Genomic DNA, 24,898 nt, shown 5'->3' with positions numbered 1-24,898 from the left:
TATGTAATACTGAAATTCTATCTAGTCAAAATATAGCATCTTAAGAGGGTCAGTTTTCAGTGGAGGGACCCCAGTCGGAACAAGTACCTCTAGCCTTAAACACAATAATATTCACAAGAGGCAGAGCTATGATTTTGTGATTATAAAGGGGTGTTCTTGGGCTAGCATGAACAGGATGGGCCAAATGACCTCATTGTGTGATGTAGCATTTCTATGTTTCTATGGTGCTTTTTGTGTGAGGTATATATTAGCAGAAGCCATTGCAACTAAATCTTCAAGACAAAATATTCCTTTAAATGGTTGTCTCACCTCTGCTACAGTATTCACTGAGGCTCAGTTTGCCTCAGAATCAGATGATTGTGGACTCACGTCACACTCTAAAGAGCTATACACAAGATACAGGCCGAGTACTGGGAGAGAGCTGTGCTGTTGGAGCTCCTCCTTTTCGGTTGAGACATTAAACTGAGGCCTCCTCGGCCCTCAGGCAAACATGAAACATCGCATGGCAATATTTGAAGACAGGCAAGTGAGTTCTCCTTGGTGCCTTGGCTAATATTTATTCCTCAACTAAAATCATTAAAGATGGCCTGGTCATTACCACATTACTGTCTGTGGGAGTTTGCTGTGCACACATTGGCTGCCTCATTTCCTGCATTACAACAGTGACTACACTTCAAAAGTACTTCATCGGCTGCTCATGAAAGACGATACATAAATACAATACTTTCTTTCTCTACATAATGGTGGCCTGTGCTATAGGTTCTCTGGTGCCACGTAACCGATTATACCATGTTCCATTTGGGCTAAGATTTGTGGATCTGGAGAGTTGATTTGGTCAGTCGTTTAACTATACAAGGGCAGACGTAATTACGTGCTGATGTCAGTGTACATTTCAGCTTATTATCCATGTGATTATTTGTGGAGTTTATATGTTCTGCACATTCTTTTGACTTCCCTTAAAAACAGGTAATGCCATGTCAATGTGAGTTCAATGTGAGTTGAACAGACAATCTGCAATGGGAAAAAAAGAATACATCACTGAAAGATAAACTGCAAAATGATAACATTAACATTGAGATTGCAGAAAGAAAGAACTTCGGAGGGAAATTTCCACTCCTGTTTTTGTCAGGCAGGAGAGGCGTCGGAAGCTGAAAATCTCACGAGTTGTCCAAATTGCATTCCACGCTGATGTAAAAGTCGATTGTCCTCGCCCTCCGCCAAGGATGTAATGGGAATATCATTATAATATATTTACATGTCATCACCAGGCCTCTCTGGAGAGTGGGGGGGGGGGGTGCAGGGGGAGTGGGGCAGGGCGCATTCCATATAAAATATGATATTGCAGAACTTAAAATATTGTTGAAAAGAAAGACATGTAGCTGAATGCCAAATTTCAAATCATTACAACAATTTATGTTACAGGAGGAAAGGGTGTGTGGGAGGAGTGGGGTGAGGGGGGGTGGGGGGCGGGGGTGGGGGGTGGGCGGGGAGTTCCTCTAGGTCCGGGGCCTGCTAACGTTTTTGCAGGTTTCAACGAGATTTTTGATGGAGTGAGCCCGAACCTCTCATCCCATGCATGGTTCACTAATCTCCTTTAGGGAAGGAAATGTGTCATCCTTACCTGATCTGGCCTACATGTGACTCCAGACACTTTTGAGATGCAGCAGTCAAATTGTCTCTCTTTCCTCGACATACTAGTGAACAAAGCTGCTGAATATTTGCCCACAACTGTCTACCACAAGCCTCCTTTTACTGATCAATATATTTGTTGGGACTCAAACAGCTTCAGGCACTATTAACAATCCTGTAAGTAGGGCCCTAGCCATTTGCTCACCTTGCAAGCTTCACACAGAAATGGAGCACATCAATGTGATCCTGCAGGGCAATGGCTGTTCTGTTAGGGATCAGTGTTCGGTATATGTCATGCAAACTCATAAATAGGATGATGACCATCATATTTAGCCAATGCGCAGTCGACTTCAAAATTACTCTGGGAAGGCACCTTCAAAATTTGACGAGCAGGTTGAGCAAGCTGTTAATATTCAGTGGTGTGACATATATTGTTTGCCACTAATAGGATACTGCCATCAGTCCAAAAAGGTGTTCTGCCATACAATTGAGCAATATTGTGTATGAATTTCACTTCCGTTGTATGCCAGGTACATTGGCTATACATACCAGTGACTGGCTAATTGAATCAATCAACATGTTCCTCTGGCTGTTTATAAGAGGCAAAGGACTCACCACAGTCAACCAATACGCTTTTGCAAAATCCAAATCATAATGTCTACTCTGTTAGATGTGATTCTGTGATTGGGCAGCACTTGCTAAACAATCCTAAGTGTGCTAATAGATACACTAACAACCAATTTTAAATAATCAGTCAAGTTCATAACCTGGCTCATTTACACTTGCTCGGAGAGATATATATTCATATGCAGATTCATACGCGGGGACCCATTTTCTTAAACAAAGATAATGGGCTGGATTCTCCGATTGCTGACGTCGAAATCGCATTCAGTGATTTGATGGAGAATCCGTTTTGACCGAAATCGGGGGCGGAGCGTGTTTTTGGATGCTCCATGCCCTCCAAAATGGCATATTCGGTGAGTACACTGCATGCCGTTGGGACGGCCTCAGGACGTCACCTGAAGGCCCTCCCCTGATGCTCCGCCCACAATGGGCCGACTCCCCGACGGCATGGATCACTTGTGCACAGAGGTTTCGTCAACTTCACGTAGCAGCTACAGACTGTGTCCAGTGCCGCCACAGTCGGGGGGGGCGGGGAGCCAATCCACTGGCTCTGGGCCGACTGGTGGGGGGGTGGTCTGGGGGTGGCGAGGGGGATTACAGGGGGGTACTATCTGGCAGGTTTGGTCCGCGCGCGGTTGGAGCCATGTTGTACAACGCGAACGCTGCAGGTCGCCCCCATGCGCGGCCACGGACCCGACAATTCTCTGTCCGTGTCTGCAGGTAAAACCAGGGGTTTTACGTGGCACAGCTGCTAGCCCCCCACCGGGCACCGACTTTTTGGTCGTAATACTAGAAAAATGCTCCGGATATAGCCTCAAAATCGGATAATCCAGCCCAATATTTTCAAGCCTTGTGCCTTTGCTGAATTATCAAGAAACTTATAGTTCCCCATTACTTTTTCCATGATAATAACTCAACCAATCAGCACCTGATGAGTGCAAGATAAAAGCTTTCAGCAACATAGAAACATAGAAAATAGCAGCAGAAGGAGGCCATATTGCCCTTCGAGCCTGCTTCACCATTCATAATGATCATGGTTGTTCAACCAACTCAATAACCTAATCCTGCTTTCCCTCCATATCCTTTGATCTCCTTCACTCTAAGTGCTAGATTTCATTGCTTCCTGAAAGCATGCAATATTTTAGCCTCAACTACTTCCTGTGGTAATGTGTTCCACCTGCTGACCACACTCTGGGTGAAGACATTTCTCTGTCCTAAGTGGTCGACCCTGTATCCTCAGACTGCGATGCCTGATTCTGGACACCCCCACCATCAGGAATATCCTTCCTGCATCTACCCTGTCTAGTCCGGTTAGAATTTTATAGGTTTCCAAGAGATACCACCTCATTCTTCTGAACTCCAGTGAATACAATCCTAACTGATTAAATGATTCCTCATATGTCAGTCCCACCATCCTAGGAATCAGGCTGGTAGACCTTCGCTGCACTCCCTTAGAGCAAGAATATCCTTCCTCAGATAAGAAGGCCAACACAATATTCCAGGTGTGGTTTCACCAAGGCCGGAATAATTGCAGCAAGACATCCCTGCTCCTCTAGTTTCATTCTCTAGCAATGAAGGACAACATACCATTTGCCTTCTATACCACCCGTTGCACCTGCATGCTTACCTTCAGTGGCTGGTGGACAAGGACACCCAGATCTCATTGCATATGCCTGTCTCCTAGCCATTCAGATAATAGTCTACCTTCTTGTTTTTGCTACCAAAGTAGATAACCTCGCATTTCTCCAAATAATACTACATCTGTCATTCATTTGCCCACTTACTCAACTTGTCCAAATCACATTGAAGAATCTCTGCATACTCCTCACATCTCAACCTCCCACACAACCTGGTGTCATCTGCAACATGTCTCTCTGTTCAGTAATATCTATAAACTACAATTTTAACACCCACCACCGAACAATAACACAGCTTGGAGAGGGCTAAAGTAATTGCGCTGACTTACTCACTCAATCCTCATTCACCTTGTGATGTGTCTTATTTTAACAAGTATTTCCTGACAACAGCTAGCTTCGGGCACTCACACAAAGGGTCTGCTGACATTAATCAACCACAAATATACTTTAACTGAAAAAAGACACATGTGGTCGAAGCTTTCATTTTGCACTTTTAGGACAATTCGCAAGAGTACCAAATGTAAAGGGAACAGTAAACATACGAGAAAGGAGTGCTGGTTGGTTGGCAAGCGGCCTCTGATTGGTAGAGGCGTTACCATGCAGAATGCACCAGTTAACTTATATTTCATAGAAACAATATTTCATAGAATCTCTACAGTGAAGAAGGAGGCCATTCAGCCTATCAAGTCTGCACTGACCCTCTGAAAGAGCACCCTACCCGCGCCCTATCCCCATAACCCCACCTGACCTGCACATCCTGGACTGCAGGAGGATACCGGAGCACCCGAAGAAAACCCACGCAGACACAGAGAAAAAGCAGCACGGTAACACAGTGGGTAGCACTGTTGCTTCACAGCTCCAGGGCCCCAGGTTTGATTCCCGGCTTGGGTCACTGACTGTGTGGAGTCTGCACGTTCTCCCTGTATCTGCGTGGGTTTCCTACAGGTGCTCCCGTTTCCTCCCACAATTCCAAAATATGTGCTGTTAGTGAATTGAACATTATGAATTCTCTCTTAGTGTACCCGAAAAGGCACCGGAGTGTGGCGACCAGGGGCTTTTCACAGTAACCTCATTGCTGTGTTAATGTAAGCCTACTTGTGAACATAAAAATTATTATTATAAGTGCAAACTTCACATAGACAGTCACCCGAAGTCGGAATTGAACCCGGTTCCCTGGCACTGTGAGGCAGCAGTGTTAACCACTGTGCCACCGTGTTGCCCTGATAACTGCCAGTTAACCACCAAGGTTTGTTTAAATTCAAGGCCTGGTTACTGTAATCACCTATCCCAGTCATTTTCAAACCCAGGGTCGCGACCCGTGGGTGGGGCCATGCATCGTGGCAATCCCAATCGCGGGAAGTAGTACCCAAAGGCGTGACTGGCTTTTAAAAATGCCAGTGGCGACCGGCTTTCAGAATGCCTGCCATTCCGCACATGCATGCCCACTCAACAAAATGCAGGCCCGGAGCCCAGGGGGGCAGAACGCCTCCTCCTGACATTAGGAGCAGATTTTAATTTCTTAAATCACTGGAGTCATCCTGCCTAGAGCGGCAGTCGAGAGCAGGTCACGCTCATGCTGACGTCATGTCTTCTCAGCGCGAGAGAGATTCCTCCATTTTGTAGCTGCCAGCAGTGCTGGTGTGAGCTCCAGGGTCTCTGGTGAACAACCCATGAAGGAGAAGCTGAAAACAGGAACAAAGCAGCATAAAGATGAATCCCTGAGGTGTGGGTTATTAATTGTGACACTGCAAACCAGGATTCAAAGTTCATGTGTGTTATATGCAGGGAAGCACTAGTAACTGAAAGTTTAAAACCCTCAAAATTTCAAAGACATTTGAAGACTAAGCATGGTGAGTTTAAAGACAAACCTCTTGATTTTTTTCAACGGATGCAGTGAGAACATATATCATCATCTGAAGTCCTTAGTAGAAACGTAATATTGAATAACAAAGCAAGTGAGATCTTGAGGACGAAGCAGGCTCACCTGCTACATTAAAGGTAAGTGAAAATGGTGGGTCACGAAGTTCGGGCGGCATGGGTTGCGAAGATCGTCCAACGCGGGTCGCGAATTGGGCCGACGTGGGTCGCCTGTATGAGTCCCGAAGGATAGCCGGCTGGTAAAAGTGGGTCCTGGACAAAACAGTTTGAACAACATTGACCTAATCCCCTCTCGCCACTTACCTGACCACATGGGACCATGGTCTCCTACTACAATCACCTCAATCTTACCTGATGTATTTGATGCCCAGTTCAGGCAACAATCAGTCCTGGCCTATTTAAATGTATGTAAGGGAGGCCTGGGAGTTAAATTGGCCAATTTTTAATGTGAACAAGCTGGGGCATGACTGACGCATCCACTAGCTCAACACTATCTCCTCAGCCCCAATTAAAAGATTGGGCCTATAGCTCATGTGCAAGCTGATAAAGAAGTGTGTCTATTATCAACTCTAGCTAATTGTCTCAGCCATCCTAGCAATGAATGATAATTTATGATTAGTCTGGCCACCAACACAGTTGGTGTTCATTGTTCAATTTACTATAAAATATGTGATTCAATAAATGGCTTTGACATTTTCAAAGCTTTACAATTAAATTATGAAGTTGTATTTCTCGCAACCATAAACCCAGAGGCAAAATTAATAATTTTGAGGCTTGATACATGAAATATCCGAACACAAAACAGTTTTTGACCAGATCTTTATTGGTACTGTTCAGGTCAAAGTAAAGTGTCTCAGTGCTGGCCACAAAAACAATTATGATTTGCCTCAGTGGCTGACCAAAGGAGGCTTTCATAAACCACACAAAATGTTAGTTTGCTGACCAAAATAATTAGTTGAGTCACTGGCCACTGATTTAAAATGTTGAATGTTGTTTATGTTGTATTTAATTGTCAAAACATTTTCTTTTTTAATGTCTTCTAAATAAGATACCTTCCAGTACTTCTTACAGGGTGTAATTTTCCTATATCCTGTTTAATCTCAATTCTGTATTTCCCCTTTTAAGGTCAGTTCTCAAACAACCCGATACAAAATGCCTTGGGCAGGAATGTCTTTTTGTGTGGTTCCACTAGCAAAATCAAAATTCTGAAATGTTCCCTGTTCTAAATGCGGTCCCCTATATTGAGATATAGCTCCACAGGAATCCTTAGCCCTTCAATAACTTGCACCATGGTCATTCTTAGTTCTGAAACTAGACCACAAAATTTGATCAACTATTTAGTCAGAGACAACATTGCAACTGAGCCAGATGCTATGCATTCATTGTTCGATGTTTCTCTGAAATCACTTGCATCGTAAATCCTCTATGGATAGTACATGGGGAATTAAGAGCAAACATCACCTTCAGTTGAACCTGGTTTCTGGGTGGAGGATAACTGAAATGGAAACTCAAAAATGTAAGTTAGTCTTTATTTTCAAGTCACACTGTCCTTATTATTACAATCTCAGAACAGACCCCAACAGTGGCTGTGATACTGGACTGAAACTCCAATATTTTAGGTTATTTTGTGGGACATATGGGAAGATATTAATGATATATACTTGGTTGTACATGGCACAATTAAAACATTTTTTTCCTAAATGTTTCCAATTAAGGAGCAATTTAGCGTGGCCAATCCACCTATGCTGCACGTCTCTGGGTTGTGGGGGTGAGTTGAACATAGAACATAGAACATAGAAAAATACAGCACAGAACAGGCCCTTCGGCCCACGATGTTGTGCCGAACCTTTGTCCTAGATTAAGCATAGATTATCATAGAATTTACAGTGTAGAAGGAGGCCATTCGGCCCATCGAGTCTGCACCGGCTCTTTGAAAGAGCACCCTACCCAAGGCCACACCCTATCCCCATAACCCAGTAACCCCACCCAACACTAAGGGCAATTTTGGACACTAAGGGCAATTTAGCATGGTCAATCCACCTAACCTGCACATCTTTGGACTGTGGGAGGAAACCGGAGCACCCGGAGGAAACCCACGCACACACGGGGAGGATGTGCAGACTCCGCACAGACAGTGACCCAAGCCGGAATCGAACCTGCGACCCTGGAGCTGTGAAGCAATTGCGCTATCCACAAGGCTACCGTGCTGCCCGTTACAGGGAGAACCGTTACAGGGAGAACGTGCAAACTCCACATGGAGAGTGACCTGGGCCAGGGTCATCGGCGCCGTGAGGCAGCAGTGCTAACCACTGCTCCACAGTGCTGCCCCTGCACAATTAAAAAAATTGTGGGTGACACAAAACTTGGAAATACTGTGAACTGTGGCGCACAAATCAGGAAGCGAGTTCCAATCCTTAGCCATGCAAATTTGTGCATGGCGAGGAGTGGGAGGGATTCCCGCTATCGGGCCAACATTTTGAATGGGCGGCTCGATAATGAGGTCTGGCGTTGCCCCCACCCCACAATGCAATTCAGCCCCTCCTTGGATTTTCTGTGTCACCCTCCCCAACATTGCAAGGGTGACCTGACTGTCCCCACTGATCCCCCACCAGAGACCCCCTAATTATAGAGACCCCCAACAGTGACCCCTTAATTAGAAAGACTTCCACCAGAGACCCCTAATTAGAGAGACTTCTAGCAGTGACCCCTTAATTAGAGAGACCCCCTATCTAAAGAGACCCCCACCAGAGAACCCCTGATTAGACCAGAGGTGGCCAAATGAAACTAGCCACAATGTTTACAAACATATATCTATGATTGGCAGCTCCTGGACCACATCAAAGACAGTTCAGTATTTTCTGTTAGTTTCACAGCTGGGTACTTCAAAGCCACTCAACAATGAAGGGAGATGAATGAAACAATGTAGAGAGCTGGGTGTGTGTGTATGTGGAAGCTGTCAATCACAGTCCAGTGAAGACAATTTCACACCTAATTGAATGAATGACTTGTAGATCAAAGATCTGAGGGGGTTTAAACACAGCTGACTGTTTTTTCTTTCCAGGAATTGGCAGGTGCTGCTTCCTCTGCTTGAGCCAGAAGGTGTATTGCACAGGTAAGTTTTAAAGCAGTGATTATTTTTCACTGTCTCTGTCTGGACTGCTCTCTAATTTCCAGGCAGAGGTCTCTCTTTTATCGGGGGCTTCCAGGCACGGTCTCTCTTATTTGGATGGCCTCTCTAATTTGTGGGTCTCTGGAGGTGGTCACGCTAGTTGGGGGGGGGGGTCTCCGGTGGGGGTGAGATGAGCAGGTCTTCCACATTGCAGGGGGGAGCATGACCCTCTGATGGAATTTTGGGGCAACTCCGTTAAAGAGTTACCCGCTTGGCCCACCGCAAGCTCCACCGCATCAGGGCCACACTTGTCAAGACCAGCACCAATTCTCTCCCACGTGAGTCCCAGCCCAGAGGACCGGAGAATCATGTGGGCCTGGAGAATATGGTGCCCAGCCAGTTATTAGGATGCAAATGGGTCTTACTGATTTATTTGCATCATCTCACGAGCGCAGGGCATGAACCTCGATTGCAGTGACAGTGGGAGGCCGGAACATGGATGCTGATGCTGTTTTTTGCTCAGTCACATCGGGAACTCCGTTATCGGCGGTGGATAGTGAAGAATCCAGCCCTTGGTATGCTCGTTCGCCCCGTGACTGCGTGGGTTTCCTCCGGGTGCTCCGGTTTCCTCCCACAAGTCTTGAAAGATGTGCTTGTTAGGTGAATTGGACATTCTGAATTCTCCCTCTGTGTATCCGAACAGGCGCTGGAGTGTGGCGACTAGGGGCTTTTCACAGTAACTTCATTGCAGTTAATGTAAGCCTACTTGTGACAATAATAAAGATTATAATTATTACCAGTCAATAAGATCATCGCTGATCTGATTATGGCCTTAACTCTTTTTTTCTGTCTACCCTTCCCCCAATATCCCTCGTTTCCAATGTCAATCACAACTCTATCTCACTCAGCTTTGAATATTTTCAATGACCCAGCCTCTACTGTTCACCGGGTCAGAATTCCAAACACTAACGGCGCTCAGAGAAGAAATTCTTCCTCAGCTTCGTCCTTAAATGGGAGAACCTTGAAACTGTGTCCCGAGTTCTAGAGTTCTACGCTGGCAAGTGTCCTCAGAATCTTTTATGTTCCAATAAAATAATTTCTCTCTTTTAAACACCAATGACTATCGGCTCCACTTGCATCCTTTCCTCAATAGACAACCTCTTCATCCCAAGAACCAACCTAGTGAATCTTCTCTGAAATGTTTCCAAGTACACTCTTCCTCAAGTCAGGTGACCAAAACAGTACACAGCATTCTAGGTGTGGCTTCACCCATGCCCTGTGCCGTTACAAAATTTCCCTAATTTCATAGCCCTCCTTGGAATGAAAGGTAACTTTCTGTTTGCCTCCTTACTTTTAATTCCTGTCAGGTTGGCAAACTGTAACTCGTGGGGTGCTGCGGGAATCAGTACTGGGCCTCAACAATTTACATTGATGTATTGATACATTGATGACTATTTTGGTGCCACGTCATGCACTCGTCCGGACATAGAAAAATTCATCAACTTCGTTTCCAGTTTCCATCCCTTCATCACTTTCACCTGGTCCGTCTCAGACACTTCCCTTCCCTTCCTTGATCTTTCTGTCTCCATTTCCGGCAATGGACTATCCACTGATATCCACTACAAGCCCACTGACTCCCACAGCTATCTGGACTACAGCTCTACACCCTGTAAGGACTCCATCCCTTTCTCTCAACTCCTTTGCCTCCGTCGCATTTATTCCGATGGTGCCACTTTCCAAAATGGTGCTTCGCAAATGTGTTCCTTCTTCCTCAACCGTGATTTCCCACCTACAATTGTTGACAGGGCCCTCAACAGTGTGCGGTCCATCTCCCGCGCCACTACCCTCGCCCCCTCCCCTCCCTCCCAGAATAAAGGTAGAGTCCCCCTCGTTCTCACATTTCATCCCACCAGCCAATCCCCCACCATGTTCGCCAACTCCAGCGCGATGCCACCACCAAACACATCTTCCCTTCACTCCCTCCGTCAGCATTCCACAGAGACTGTTCCCTCCGAGACAATCTAGTCCACTCCACCATACCCAACACCTCTCCCAGCACCCATGGCACCTTCCCATGCAATTGCAGAAGGTGTAACACCTGCCACTTTACCTCTTCCATGCTTAACATCCCAGGCCCAAAACACTCATTCCAGGTTACGCAGCGTTTCACTTGCACCTCTTCCAATTTGGTCTACTGCATTCGCTGCTCGCAATGTGGTCTCCTCTATATCGGAGAGACCAAACGCAGACTGGGTGATTGCTTTGCTGAGCATCTTTGGTCTGTGCACATTCAGGACCCTGACCTTCCTGTTGCTTGCCATTTCAATACAAGACCCTGCTCCCATACCCACATGGCTGTCCCTGGCCTGCTGCAATGTTCCAATGAAACTCAACGCAAACTGGAGGAACAACATCTCATCTTCCAGTTAGGCACGCTACAGCCTTCCGGTCTCAACATCGAATTCAACAACTTCAGTTGATCAGCTCTACCCCACCTCGACCCATTTGTTTTCATCCCGTTTCATTTTAACTCTCTTTTACCATTTCTTTCTTTCTTAATATATATTTAGCCCCCCCCCCCCCAATCTTATCCATCTTTCCTTAACCTTTCTCTTCTTTGCTTCCCCCTTCCCCTCCCCCACATCTACAGTTCATCCTCTGATACATCTACAGTTCATCCTCTGATGTTAGTTTCTCTGCTGTTTGGCCTTTCACATCTTTTGTTTTCTCTGGGGACTGCCATTAGAATTCTTTCCCCCTGAATTCTGTGGCCATTAGTACCCGATTTCCCTGGGTTTCTGTGGCTATGACTCATCTTTCATTCTCACTCCACAGTATAAATATTTCCCACTTTCTCTGTCTGTTAGCTTTGACAAAGAGTCATCGGACTCAAAATGTTAGCTCTTTTCTCTCCCTACAGATGCTGCCAGACCTGCTGAGATTTTCCAGCATTTTCTCTTTCGTCTCAACTATTTACAATCAACAGTTGTGATTTGAACGAAGGGACTGACTGCATTGTAGACACATTTGCTGAAGATACAAAGATAGGTAGGAAATTAGTTGTGAGGAGGATGCAAAGTGTCTGCAAAGGGTTCTAGGTAGGTTAGGGGGACGGGAAAAACGTTGGCAGGCGGAGTATAATGTGGGAAAATATGGTTATCCAACTTGACAGGAAAAATAGAAAAGTGGAGTGTTATTTAAATGGAGAGAGACTGCAGAAAGCTGCAGTACTGAAGGACCTGGGTGTCCTTGTACGCAAATTACAAAAATAAATGTAGGGCCCGATTCAGCGGACAAATGTTGAAGTCTGCTTTTGGTCATGTTTAGCGCAGTGTTTCTCGACGGCTGCAGCGCCGAGGTTCATCCTGCTACTCAATAGCACGTTGCCTTCTTTGTCGCCTCAGTGAGTTTCTCCTTACTTTAGTTGATTTCCTCCTGGCGAGCTGATCACCGGGTGCCGGGTGAATCCAGTACAGTGTATTTAAATGAGCCTAATGTCCAGTGAGGGTGTAATCCACACCGGGCAGAGCGAATCGGGTGACTGACAAATGGCCCGGCGCATAGCCCGATTTGGGGCTCTTGCACAATTTGCCCGTTACACCGCGGATCCGCGCGGGGCGCAATGGGTCGCTGAATCATGCCCGGAATATTTCTTTCATTTTGCTGACGCCTGTATTTTGAAATGTTTGCTGACTGAGAAAAAAATGGCAATGACGAAATCTCAGAAATAGTTTTGACTAATTTGTTTTCATCTGCTGGCCACATTGAAATGAAATGAAAATGAAAATGGCTTATTGTCACAAGTAGGCTTCAAATGAAGTTACTGTGAAAAGCCCCTAGTCGCCACATTCCGGTGCCTGTTCAGGGAGGCTGGTACGGGAATTGAACCGTGCTGCTGGCCTGCCTTGGTCTGCTTTAAAAGCCAGCAATTTAGCCCAGTGTGCTGAACCAGCCCCTGATTACAACACTATTGATTACAACACTAATTTGCATTTATTCTGTATAATCCGAATGCAAGAGACACCAGGTACGCACAGTAAGGTCGAAATGAACAACAGGTTCATTACGGTATACAAAATAACAAAACTATAACTTCTCTCCCCGAAGGGCCACCCTCCCGGACCTGCACCAAGGTCGGGATTTATAAACTGAGGGGTTCTCCTTTGTTAAGGGGAGACCCCTCCCCTATTACCAGGGTAGTTCATAATCAGGAAGTGTATGGAGCACAGTCCTTGGCCCCCAAATGGGTCATAGCATATGCCACATCAGTGAAATGCACCAAGCTGCTCCACAAATCCATAATCAAAAAATGGATGTGAAATCAAAGAAGGAGGTATGTAGAGAAATGTTCTAAAACTTAATCCAAGGTGAATTTTGAAGTGGGTGTTTGACAGGTGTCATGAAGGATACTGCACAGCATGGAGACATGGAAGCCGGGGATATGGGTGCCCTTGGTTCGCGAGAAAGAGAAGGGATGTGCGATCAGGTAGAGTTTGAGAAGCAGAGAATTTGGAGGTGGAATTTGTGCACAGAGGATACTGCAGGCAAGACCATGGATGAATGAGAATTTGAAATGGGAGGCATTGGGGAAGCCAGTCCCTGTGTCGATTAGTGAGGGCAGGATTGGTGGGGGTGTGGTGTTTGGAATGTGATCCAGGCCACAGAGTTTTGGGTGAACTAATGCTTTCAGAGGTTTGAGGTTGGGATGCCAGCCAGAAAACCACTGGAATACTCGAGTCAAGAGGTGAAATAATTCAGCCCTTGTTGTAAAATCATACATTCTGTCCTCACTATTAAGTATATGTTTCCATTATCAATTCCCATGTCCACATTGCCAATGGGAGCTGCCTGTGTAAATTTACCACGTCTTTAACAAGAGCCTCCCTTAAGTCAGAGTTCTGAGACACCACAGCAAAGTAGAGGGAGGCAATTATCACATGCTTAGATGTGCAATTCCCATTATAAATGTGGATGTAGAAAGATGACAGAAAGTATGCACAAACACCACCGGAACTTCCGAGAAAATGGCAAAGTGTTATTTTCGGCGCAAATATCAGTGTGATTCCCGATGGCCCCGACGGCGCGATCCGGATCACAATCTTTAAGTAATTGGGGTAAAATAAATTCCCAGGTGATAAATGCCGCTCCTGAGGTGCAAAGCATCTGATTCACCCGCCCCTCTGAGCACTTCAAATGGCTCCCCAGACCTCATTCTGATTCAAGCCAGGATGATCCAGCAGAGGGCAGTAGAGCGGAGCTGCTGATTGGCTGTTGCCGGGGAAATTTGCATACGTCCGTGTGCTCACCCTAACATGAAGGTGTACCTCAGCAAGAGACCCTAGCTGTTCAAGTGAAGACAAGCATCCAGCAGAGGGCAGTAGAGTGGAGCTGCTGATTGGCTGTTGCCGGGGAAATTTGCATACGTCCGTGTGCTCACCGTAACTTGAAGGTGGTTTGTGGAGGAGCGGTTGTCAAGTGACACTTAAACCCGAAACACTTCTTCAGTGTTTCCCTCCCTACCCCCTCCTCTAATCAAAAAAAAAACACTGTAAGATCAAGAGGAAGGCTCGAGATCAGGTAGAAGTCGGAAGAACCGTGACGTCACAGCCTGCAGGTAAGGGACTGGCTGGTGACTGGTAAGTAGTTTTTATTTTATTTTCCCTCAGGTGTTATTGTGCGGGGCGCAGAGGTTGCTGAGTGAGTGCTTGCTGAGGGGGGGAGTGAATAACAGGTAAGCTCTTTCTTTCTTTTTCTTTTTTTATCGAGAGAGGATGGCAGGGAAGGTAGTGCAATGTTCCTCCTGCAGAATGTTTGAGGTGAGGGACGCCGTCAGTGTCCCTGCTGATTTCATCTGTGGGAAGTGCACCCATCTCCAGCTCCTCAGAAATCGCGTTAGGGAACTGGAGCTGGAGCTGGATGAGCTTCGGATCATTCGGGAGGCAGAGGTGGTCATAGATAGAAGCTTCAGGGATGTAGTTACTCCGAAGAATCAAGATAGATGGGTGACGGTGAGAGGGGCTGGGAGGAAGCAGTCAGTACAGGATCCCCTGTGGTCATTCCCCTTAGTAACAAGTGTACCGCTTTGGATACTGGTGGGGGGAGGGACTTACCAGGGGTAAGCCATGGGGTACAAATCTCTGGCACAGAGTCTGTCCCTGTTGCTCAGAAGGGAAGGGGGGAGAGGAGTAGAACATTACTCATTGGAGACTCCATAGTTAGGGGGATAGATAGGAGATTCTGTGGGAACGAGAGAGACTCGCGGTTGGTGTGTTGCCTCTCAGGTGCCAGGGTGTGTGATGTCTCGGATCGTGTTTTCGGGATCCTTAAGGGGTAGGGGGAGCAGCCCCAAGTCGTGGTCCACATAGGCACCAACGACATAGGTAGGAAAAGGGATAGGGATGTAAGGCAGGAACTCAAGGAGCTAGGGTGGAAACGTAGATCTAGGACAAACAGAGTTATTATCTCTGCGTTGTTACCCATGCCACGTGATAGTGAGACGAGGAATAGGGAGAGAGAGGAGTTGAACACGTGGCTACAGGGATGGTGCAGGAGGGAGGGTTTCAGATTTCTGGATAATTGGGGCTCATTCTGGGGTAGGTGGGACCTCTACAAACGGGATTTCAACACCTGGACCAGAGGGGTACCAATATCCTTGGGGGGGGAGAAATTTGCTAATGCTCTTCGGGAGAGTTTAAACTAGTTCAGCAGGGGCTTGGGAACCTGGATTGTAGCTCCAGTATACAGGAGGTTGAGAGTAGTGAGGTCATGAGTAAGGTTTCAAAGTTGCAGGAGTGTACCGGCAGGCAGGAAGGTGGTTTAAAGTGTGTCTTCTTCAATGCCAGGAGCATCCGGAATAAGGTGGGTGAACTTGCGGCATGGGTTGGTACCTGGGACTTCGATATTGTGGCCATTTCGGAGACATGGATAGAGCAGGGACAGGAATTGTTGTTGCAGGTGCCGGGGTTTCGATATTTCAGTAAGTTCAGGGAAGGTGGTAAAAGAGGGGGAGGGGTGGCATTGTTAGTCAAGGACAGTATTACGGTGGCAGAAAGGACGTTTGATGAGGACTCGTCTACTGAGGTAGTATGGGCTGAGGTTAGAAACAGGAAAGGAGAGGTCACCCTGTTAGGCGTTTTCTATCGGCCTCCGAAAAGTTCCAGAGATGTAGAGGAAAGGATTGCAAAGATGATTCTGGATAGGAGCGAAAGTAACAGGGTAGTTGTTATGGGGGACTTTAACTTTCCAAATATTGACTGGAAGCACTACAGTTCGAGTACTTTAGATGGGTCTGTTTTTGTCCAATGTGTGCAGGAGAGTTTCCTGACGCAGTATGTAGATAGGCCAACGAGAGGCGAGGCCATATTGGATTTGGTACTGGGTAATGAACCAGGACAGGTGGTAGATTTGGAGGTAGGTGAGCACTTTGGTGAAAGTGACACAATTCGATTAAGTTTACATAAGTGATGGAAAGGGATAGGTATATACCGCAGGGCAAGAGTTATATCTGGGGGAAAGGCAATTATGATGCGATGAGGCAAGACTTAGGATTCATCGGATGGAGAGGAAATCTGCAGGGGATGGGCATAATGGAAATGTGGAGCTTGTTCAAGGAACAGCTACTGCGTGTCCTTGATAAGTATGTACCTGTCAGGCAGGGAGGAAGTGGTCGAGCAAGGGAACCGTGGTTTACTAAAGCAGTCAAAACACTTGTCAAGAGGAAGAAGGAGGCTTATGTAAAGATGAGACATGAAGGTTCAGTTAGGACACTCGAGAGTTACAAGTTAGCTAGGAAGGACCTAAAGAGAGAGCTAAGAAGAGCCAGGAGGGAACATGAGAAGTCTTTGGCAGGTAGGATCAAGGATAACCCTAAAGCTTTCTATAGATATGCCAGGAATAAACGAATGACTAGGGTAAGAGTAGGGCCAGTCAAGGACAGTAGTGGGAAGTTGTGCTTGGAGTCCGAGGAGATAGGAGAGGTGCTAAATGAATATTTTTCATCAGTATTCACACAGAAAAAAGACAATGTTGTCGAGGAGAATACTGAGATTCAGGATACTAGACTAGAAGGGCTTGAGGTTCATAAGGAGGAGGTGTTAGCAATTCTGGAAAGTGCGAAAATAGATAAGGCCCCTGGGCCGGATGGGATTTATCCTAGGATTCTCTGGGAAGCTAGGGAGGAGATTTCTGAGACTTTGCCTTTGATCTTTAAGTCATCTTTGTCTACAGGAATAGTGCCAGAAGACTGGAGTATAGCAAATGTTGTCCCCTTGTTCAAGAAGGGGAGTAGAGACAGCCCCGGTAACTATAGACCAGTGAGCCTTACTTCTGTTGTGGGCAAAATCTTGGAAAGGTTTATAAGAGATAGGATGTATAATCATCTGGAAAGGAATAATTTGATTAGAGATAGTAAACACGGTTTTGTGAAGGGTAGGTCGTGCCTCACAAACCTCATTGAGTTCTTTGAGAAGGTGACCAAACAGGTGGACGAGGGTAAAGCAGTTGATGTGGTGTATATGGATTTCAGTAAAGCGTTTGATAAGGTTCTCCACGGTAGGCTACTGCAGAAAATATGGAGGCATGGGATTCAGGGTGATTTAGCAGTTTGGATCAGAAATTGGCTAGCTGGAAGAAGACAAAGGGTGGTGGTTGATGGGAAATATTCAGACTGGAGTCCAGTTACTAGTGGTGTACCACAAGGATCTGTTTTGGGGCCACTGCTGTTTGTCATTTTTATAAATGACCTGGAGGAGGGCGTAGAAGGATGAGTGAGTAAATTTGCAGACGACACTAAAGTCGATGGAGTTGTGGACAGTGCGGAAGGATGTTACAAGTTACAGAGGGACATAGATAAGCTGCAGCGCTGGGCTGAGAGGTGGCAAATGGAGTTTAATGCAGAAAAGTGTGAGGTGATTCATTTTGTAAGGAATAACAGGAAGACAGAGTACTGGGCTAATGGTAAGACACTTGGCAGTGTGGATGAGCAGAGAGATCTCGGTGTCCATGTACATAGATCCCTGAAAGTTGCCACCCAGGTTGAGAGGGTTGTTAAGAAGGCGTACGGTGTGTTAGCTTTTATTGGTAGAGGGATTGAGTTTCGGAGCCATGAGGTCATGTTGCAGCTATAGAAAACTCTGGTGCGACCGCATTTGGAGTATTGCGTACAATTCTGGTCACCGCATTATAGGAAGGACGTGGAGGCTTTGGAGCGGGTGCAGAGGAGATTTACCAGGTTGTTGCCTGGTATGGAGGGAAAATCTTATGAGGAAAGGTTGATGGACTTGAGGTTGTTTTCGTTGGAGAGAAGAAGGTTAAGAGGTGACATAATTGAGGCATACAAGATGATCAGAGGATTGGATAGGGTGGACAGTGAGAGCCTTTTTCCTCGGATCATGATGTCTAGCACGAGGGGACATAGCTTTAAATTGAGGGGAGATAGATATAGGACAGATGTCAGAGGTAGGTTCTTTACTCAGAGAGTAGTAAGGGCATGGAATGCCCTGCCTGCATCAATAGTGCACTCTCCAACACTAAGGGCATTCAAATGGTCATTGGATAGACATATGGACGATAAGGGAATAGTGTAGATGGGCTTTAGAGTGGTTTCACAGGTCGGCGCAACATCGAGGGCTGAACGGCCTGTACTGCGCTGTAATGTTCTATGTTCTATGATGGCAGCTAGAAGACCAGTCATCAGATTTTCAGAGGGGGCCCTCACTTGATTGCTGGGTTCCATGTAGGAGAGATGGGCCCCAATTTACCCACGGAAGGCCCGCCCCCCACCCCCACTCCCCCAGCAAGGTCACCAATCCCACCTGGGAGCTGGTGACTGCAGCCTGACCAAGAGGACAGGGGTTCAATGTAGGAGAAAAATGAATGACCTACTACAATCCGCAGGGCAAGTGCCCTGGGACTCCTCTTGGCAGTCCACCCTTCCATCAACGCCCGGAATGTCACTATAAAGCCACATGCTGCCACCTCGCAGATTCTCAACACCTGACCTCCCAGCATCATCCCCAAACACTGCCTCCCACCCCCCCCCACCCCCAAACACTCCTCACCAGAACCCCTCTCTGCTTAAATGCAGTGCCCGCAATGCCTGTTGCCCCCGACCTCTGACCTGCCATTTGTCCTGCCCACATTATCCCCTTTTGTGTTCCTGCCAGGAGACGATTGCCCACAACTGCAGAAAGAGAGTGAGCGAGAGAGAGAAGTTGAATGCCCAAACTAAGGATCTTGACTCCTTTCGGGCCGAGCGCTATAGAGCTAGCAAGGGAGGAACAGGAGTAGGCCTGCACAGAGAGCATGGTTAGCCTGTGACAGAAAAGCGAGGAGACACTACATATTCCTCTAGAACCAGCCTTGGGTGACTGTCTTGTGTGGAGTTTACAAGTTCACCCCATGTCTGCGTGGGTTTCCTCCGGGTGCTCCAATTTCCTCCCACAGGTCATAGATGTGCAGGTTATGTGAATTGGCCATGCTTATTTGCCGCTTAGTTTCCAAAGGTTAGGTGGCGTTGCGGGGTTAGGGCCTAGGTAGGATGCACTTGAGGGTACGTGAAGACGATGGGCTGAATGGCCTCCTTCTGCATTGGAGGGATTCTATAATTTTAGGACCAGTACTCAAGTGAGCGTTTTATTGTCCAAACCCTTGACCAGGCCTTGTACTAAAACCATGTGCTTTGCCTTGCAGGAACATCAACCGATGAGCCTTGGCTGCCAACCAGCAGTGTCCACCCAGCAACCATTGACAGCATCTCGTCGGAGACCTCCGAGGAGGACATGAATGACGCGTTAAAGCTATCACCCGCACCATCCACCATTGCAAAGACAAGCACCTCAGTGGTGAACTTAGCAGACAGGTGTCTGGGTCACTATATTGTGAGCAGAACACTGCTTTTGATACACATCAGGTGGAGACAGGAACATCCCATGGATTGGACAATGAGGATCCGAGGACTCAGCTCTGCCTCATCCAGGTGCCATGCCTCTGATATGTCCATCCCTCAGTGGCTAGAGAGGCAAAGGTAGAGCCAGGAATGTCAGGAGGGGTTGTCAGCGACATACCTGTGACTGCAAGGACAAGAGTCTCAAAGTCTTCAGTCGCAGGAGATGTTGCCTGCATTGTATGGCACCAAGTCCAAAATACAAGGGTGGCGTCTGCAGTGGAAGGCCTGGGGCAAGACGTCAGAACCATTAATGGAGAACTCCGAAGCATGGCTCAGTCCCGAAAGACTATGGCTGAGGGGTTCAACACCAAGGTGCAGACACTGGTGGGTCTCCAGGACTGGCAGTTCTGGATGACATTGAGGATTCTGGAGCTTAGTCCAGCTTTCCCTCCATCCCTTGGAGTAACACAGGGGCTCACAAGCACCCAGAGGGAGGAGAAATCCCAGGACCTTCCACCCAGGAGACTCCTGGGAGTGACCATCCCTTCTGAATCTCCCCTTCCCAATACCAACGCATCTCAGGATAGTGGGCAGAACAAGGTGACATGAAAACATCAGTAGCATGCAAAGGTAGGTCAGGGCCCTCCAGGTCCTGGCCTTCCAGAGAATCCACCAAGGGCATCATAGACAGCATGGTGTGGAACGCAGCAGGATGCCTCCAATTCTAATGTGCACCCGTGGAATACACCGAGACATAATGTGAGGGCTTGCAAGATTAAGGAGTTATCGTGGCATAGAGTGGGCATGGGTGAAGTTAAGCGCAGATAGGGGGGGTCATAAGGAAATGTCACAATTACAGTGGGCGCCTTATTAAAACCTCTTCTTATTGACAATCTTAAGGCTTCAGTCTCTTTGACCTTTTCCCCACTGGGATAGGTCTGCACCCCATTGGACACAGCTGTTTTCACAGGCCCTCAATGTAAAGGAAGTGGTTAGACCCACTCAAATCGAAAGTAGAATACATCCTGGAAGGACTCAGGCATTAATCAGTGAACCCTAGACCCTTGTACCGAATCCCTTTCTAGTGGGACAAAGGGATGTAGGCCAAACCTTTTTCACACACCAGCTGGGGAGTCAGCGTGCTGGCAACAGAGATACAAGCGTCAGACATAAGCAAAAGTGAGGATCCTCAGAGCTTTCCTAACTGCGAGTCATCATCCTCTTCCTGTATTGACAGGCAAAGCAGAGCTTCCCTCACTGCGTGTTGTCATCCCCCTCCTCCTTTGACAGGCTAAGCAGAGCTTCCCTCACTGCGAGTTGTCATCCAACTCCTCCTTTGACAGGTTAAGGAGGCACAATGACTCCCCAGGCCCAGCACCCTGAAGATTTAGTTTTCATACGGACCTCCTCCCTTGGTCGCAGAGGGGGCCACAAAACTCTTGGTGCGGGTGGGTGGGGGAATGGGGGGAGGTTGTAGAGTGTCGGACAACATAATGGTCCTATTGTCCGAAGTGGGAGGCGATGAGGGCCTTCTCGCGTCCACCTGGCCTCCATCCCCCTGCTCCTCTTCCACTTCTCCTTCCACTCCCTCCTGGACTCATCAGAGGAAATGTTCTACTCCTCTTCATCATCACCAGAGACGTTGCTCCACAGATGCTCCAAGCTATGCAGGGCACAGCAGACCACAATGGTGAGGGAGGCCTTGGTGGGGCCCTGTTGTACTGTCCCCAGGAGGTGCTATTATAGCTCCACTGGCTCCATCCCGAGATCACTTTGAAAGCTGCGAGGGATGAGAGGCAGAGAGAGAGAGGGACAGTCAGGCTGGTGCCTCAGCCAGTTACCCTCAGACCCTCCCCTCACATGTTGTCCTCCCGGTCCTGGAAGCAGAAATTCCTACACCTTATCCAGTGGCTCGCGCTCACTCACATGTCTGGGTGCCCTTCCAACTTCATCACTTGACCAGCACCGGTCAATGCCATAATCCCTGTGACCTCCAGTCTGGTTGTCCCGTCCCTTAATATGTAAGTCACTGAAGCTTCTGACAGGCTGTTTCAATGGTCGCTCATCACTAATGGCCAACCGGACGCTTATGCAGACTTTGAGGGCTAATGAATCATCCATGGCAGACACTGGGGGTGGTAATTATGTTTACACATTCCCTCTCAATCCCCTGCTCCCAACCTTATCATCCTTGAAACAGTGTTTTCACCTATTATATCGTTGATTTTGAGAATGTGGACTGCTGACATTGTTAGCAATTAGTTTGACAAGCATGAGCCTCAGGAATGTTAGAGCGCACAATTACTCTCTGCTCCAGGGATAGGAAAGATTAGTAGGCACCATTCTTACTCAGGCTGCATTACGCCGAGATCTCATTGCTGTCAGGTCACACAAGACACCTAGACAGCTACACTGTGAATTTTAAATGCTTATCCCCCACCCCCCCAGTCTCATCACACCTTTCCCCTCACTTCATGCGCACCGCACCCACAGATGCCCCATGCCACTAACAGCGGAGTAACTCAGAGCTCATCATTTCCTGACAACACAGCCTGCAGACTGACACAGCGCTCTGAAAACCTTTGAAAATACATAGCCTTCCTGGGGCTGTGTATGGTGGTGAAGGTGGATGCGCTCGACTTTGCCTTACTGATAGCCCGAAGGCGAGTTTTGCTGGAATGGAGAGCATCCGCTCCGCCTAATGCCTCGGCCTGGTTGGGTGACTTTATGGATTTTTTAATACCAGGAAAATGTCAAGTACACCATCAGGGGTTCGGCAGAAGGATTCTACCTGTGATGGCAGCCATTTATCTCACACTTCAAAGGGTTGATTACCATCAGTTGTTGGGGGGGAGGAGGCAGGGTTTATTGGTGGGTTAAAAGGTATACGGTGGGGGAGGGTAGTTTGGATGTAGCCTTTGTTTTGTGTTTTTCTATATATCTGATTTTTTTTTGTGTTAACATGAAAATTGTATCATTTGAACAACTTTCAAGGTTTTGTGTTATAATTCAGATTGTGTTTGTTAAATATGAAACCTTTAATCAAATATCATTTAAAGAAAATACACAGCCTTCAGGATAACACACAACAGCCATGACCTCCATCCCGGAGGAGGCCCCCTTACCCCCAATCCCCCCCTTTACCCCCAAACTGCACCCCCACCCACCCCCCACCAACACCCTTTTACCACCCCCCGCTGGAGCTGGCCATTGGGAACTGTCCGCTTGAACAGCCTGGTACAAGGTGGAGAGGGTTGCTCACCGCCTTCCTCCCTCGGAGGTCATGGCGCCCGGCTCCCATTTTTAAAAGCTAGTCATATTTCGAGCCTGTGCAACATCAAGATGGTGGGTGGAAAGATCCAATGAGGTGTGAAGAATCGACTTTAAGCTCGCTCATTAGATAATGATAACAATAATGATAATCTTTATTATTGTCACAAGTATGCTTACATTAACACTGCAATGAAGTAACGGTATAATCCCCTAGTCGCCACATTCCGGCGCCTGTTCGGGAGCATTCAGAATGCCCAATTCAGCTAACAAGTACGTCTTTCGGGACTTGTGGGAGGAAACCGGAGCACCCGGAGGAAACCCACGCAGATACTGGGAGAATGTGCAGACTCCACACAGACAGTGATCCAAGCTGGGAATGGAACCCGGGTCCTTGACGCTGTGAAGCAACAGTGCTAACCACTGCGCATTCACATCTAGTTCTCACCCTTCCTGGGCGTGAACCTGATCACATCATTGGGAAGGGCCCAGGAAGATCGCTTTCGGATCATTTTTTGCCTTCTCACGATATTCTGTGGCGATAATGGGATTTGCGCTGCGGCTAAATGGCCTGCAAAATCGTGGACAACAATCAAAATGATATATATATATACATTATTGCAGTGATGACTGTGTATGAGAGGAATTATTTGGCATGGGATACAGGATGCCATTAGTGATTTCAGCTTGCGACTGCAACATTACTGAGACCTGTTTATCTGGGAAATTCCCACTGAAACTAATTACACAGGCATTTTCAATGTAAAAGCACCACCAAAAATCATGACGTAGAAAGTTTCCGGATGGGAAATGTGAACTAAAATAAGATCAGGGCAGGAATTCTCCAACCGTTCACTGGCGGCGGGATTCTCTGGTCCTGGCAGTAGCGCACCGTAGCCGGCGGGTTTTCCAGCAATGTGGGGTGGCTACAATGGGAATTACTATTGTCTGCAACGGGAGCAGAGAATCTCGCTGCCCGTGAACGGCATGCTGCTTCCCGGTGCCGAGAAACACAGTAGCTGGAAGGCCGGAAAATCCGCCTCTAATATATTGCCAGTGAATCTCCTGTGATGTTGCACATGGTGCTGAGGCGCGGGATGGAGCGGTGGTGGTGGGAGCGGCGAGTGCGGAGGGGGGATTGAGATTGCAATCATCAGTGAACATAGTCATAGATGAATCAGCTGAAGGTGGTTGGGCCTTCACTACCCTGAGGAACTCTGCAATGATGTACTGGAACTGAGATAATTGGCTTCCAACAACCACAACCATCTTCCTTGTGCTAGTTCTGACTCCAGCCAGTAGAAATTCTTCCCTCTGATTCCTAATGAATCCAATTTTTCTGGTTTTCCATGATGTTCCATTTGGTCAAATAAGGCTTTGATACCAAAGGCAGTCACACTCAGCAGACCTCGACAATTCAGTTCTATTGTTTGTACCTATGCTGTAATGATGACAGGAGCTGAATGCCCTTGACAGAACCGGAACTGAGTGTCAAGTGAGCAGGTTATTGGAAGAGTTGTTGTTCACATAGTCAATGACGCCTTCCATCACTTTTCTGGTGATTACCGACTGGGTAATTGGTTGGTTTGGATTTGTCCTGCTTTTTGTGGACAGGGCATTCCTGGGAAACTTTCCACATTGTCAGGTCGATGCCAGTGTTGTAGCTATTTTGGAACAACTTATTTTGGGATATAAAATTACTGCGGATGCTGGAATCTGAAACAAAAACAAAAAATGCTGGAAAATTTCAGCTGTCGGACAGCATCTGTGGAGAGAGAAAGGAGCTAACTTTTCGAGTCTGGATGACTCTTTGACAATGGATAACGTTAGCTCCCTTCTCTCTCCACAGGAGCTGTCAGACCTGCT

General features: G+C 47.2%; 1 long non-coding RNA gene across 1 annotated transcript in view; it reads left to right on the top strand.

Annotated features, from left to right (window-relative positions):
- The window catches only part of LOC140410458 (uncharacterized), a 35,882-nt gene extending 15,948 nt beyond the window's left edge, over positions 1-19,934 (top strand). The window contains exons 2-3 of the long non-coding RNA XR_011940652.1: positions 8,830-8,880; positions 19,567-19,934. This is a non-coding gene — a long non-coding RNA (uncharacterized lncRNA). The remainder of the gene's footprint in view (positions 1-8,829; positions 8,881-19,566) is intronic.
- The last annotated feature ends 4,964 nt before the right edge of the window (positions 19,935-24,898 follow it).

This window comes from Scyliorhinus torazame, chromosome 4 (genome assembly GCF_047496885.1).
Source record: "Scyliorhinus torazame isolate Kashiwa2021f chromosome 4, sScyTor2.1, whole genome shotgun sequence".
Lineage (NCBI taxonomy): Eukaryota > Metazoa > Chordata > Chondrichthyes > Carcharhiniformes > Scyliorhinidae > Scyliorhinus > Scyliorhinus torazame.
The sequence above is the reverse complement of the archived record's forward strand: the minus strand, read 5'-3'. Positions and strand labels throughout refer to the sequence as shown.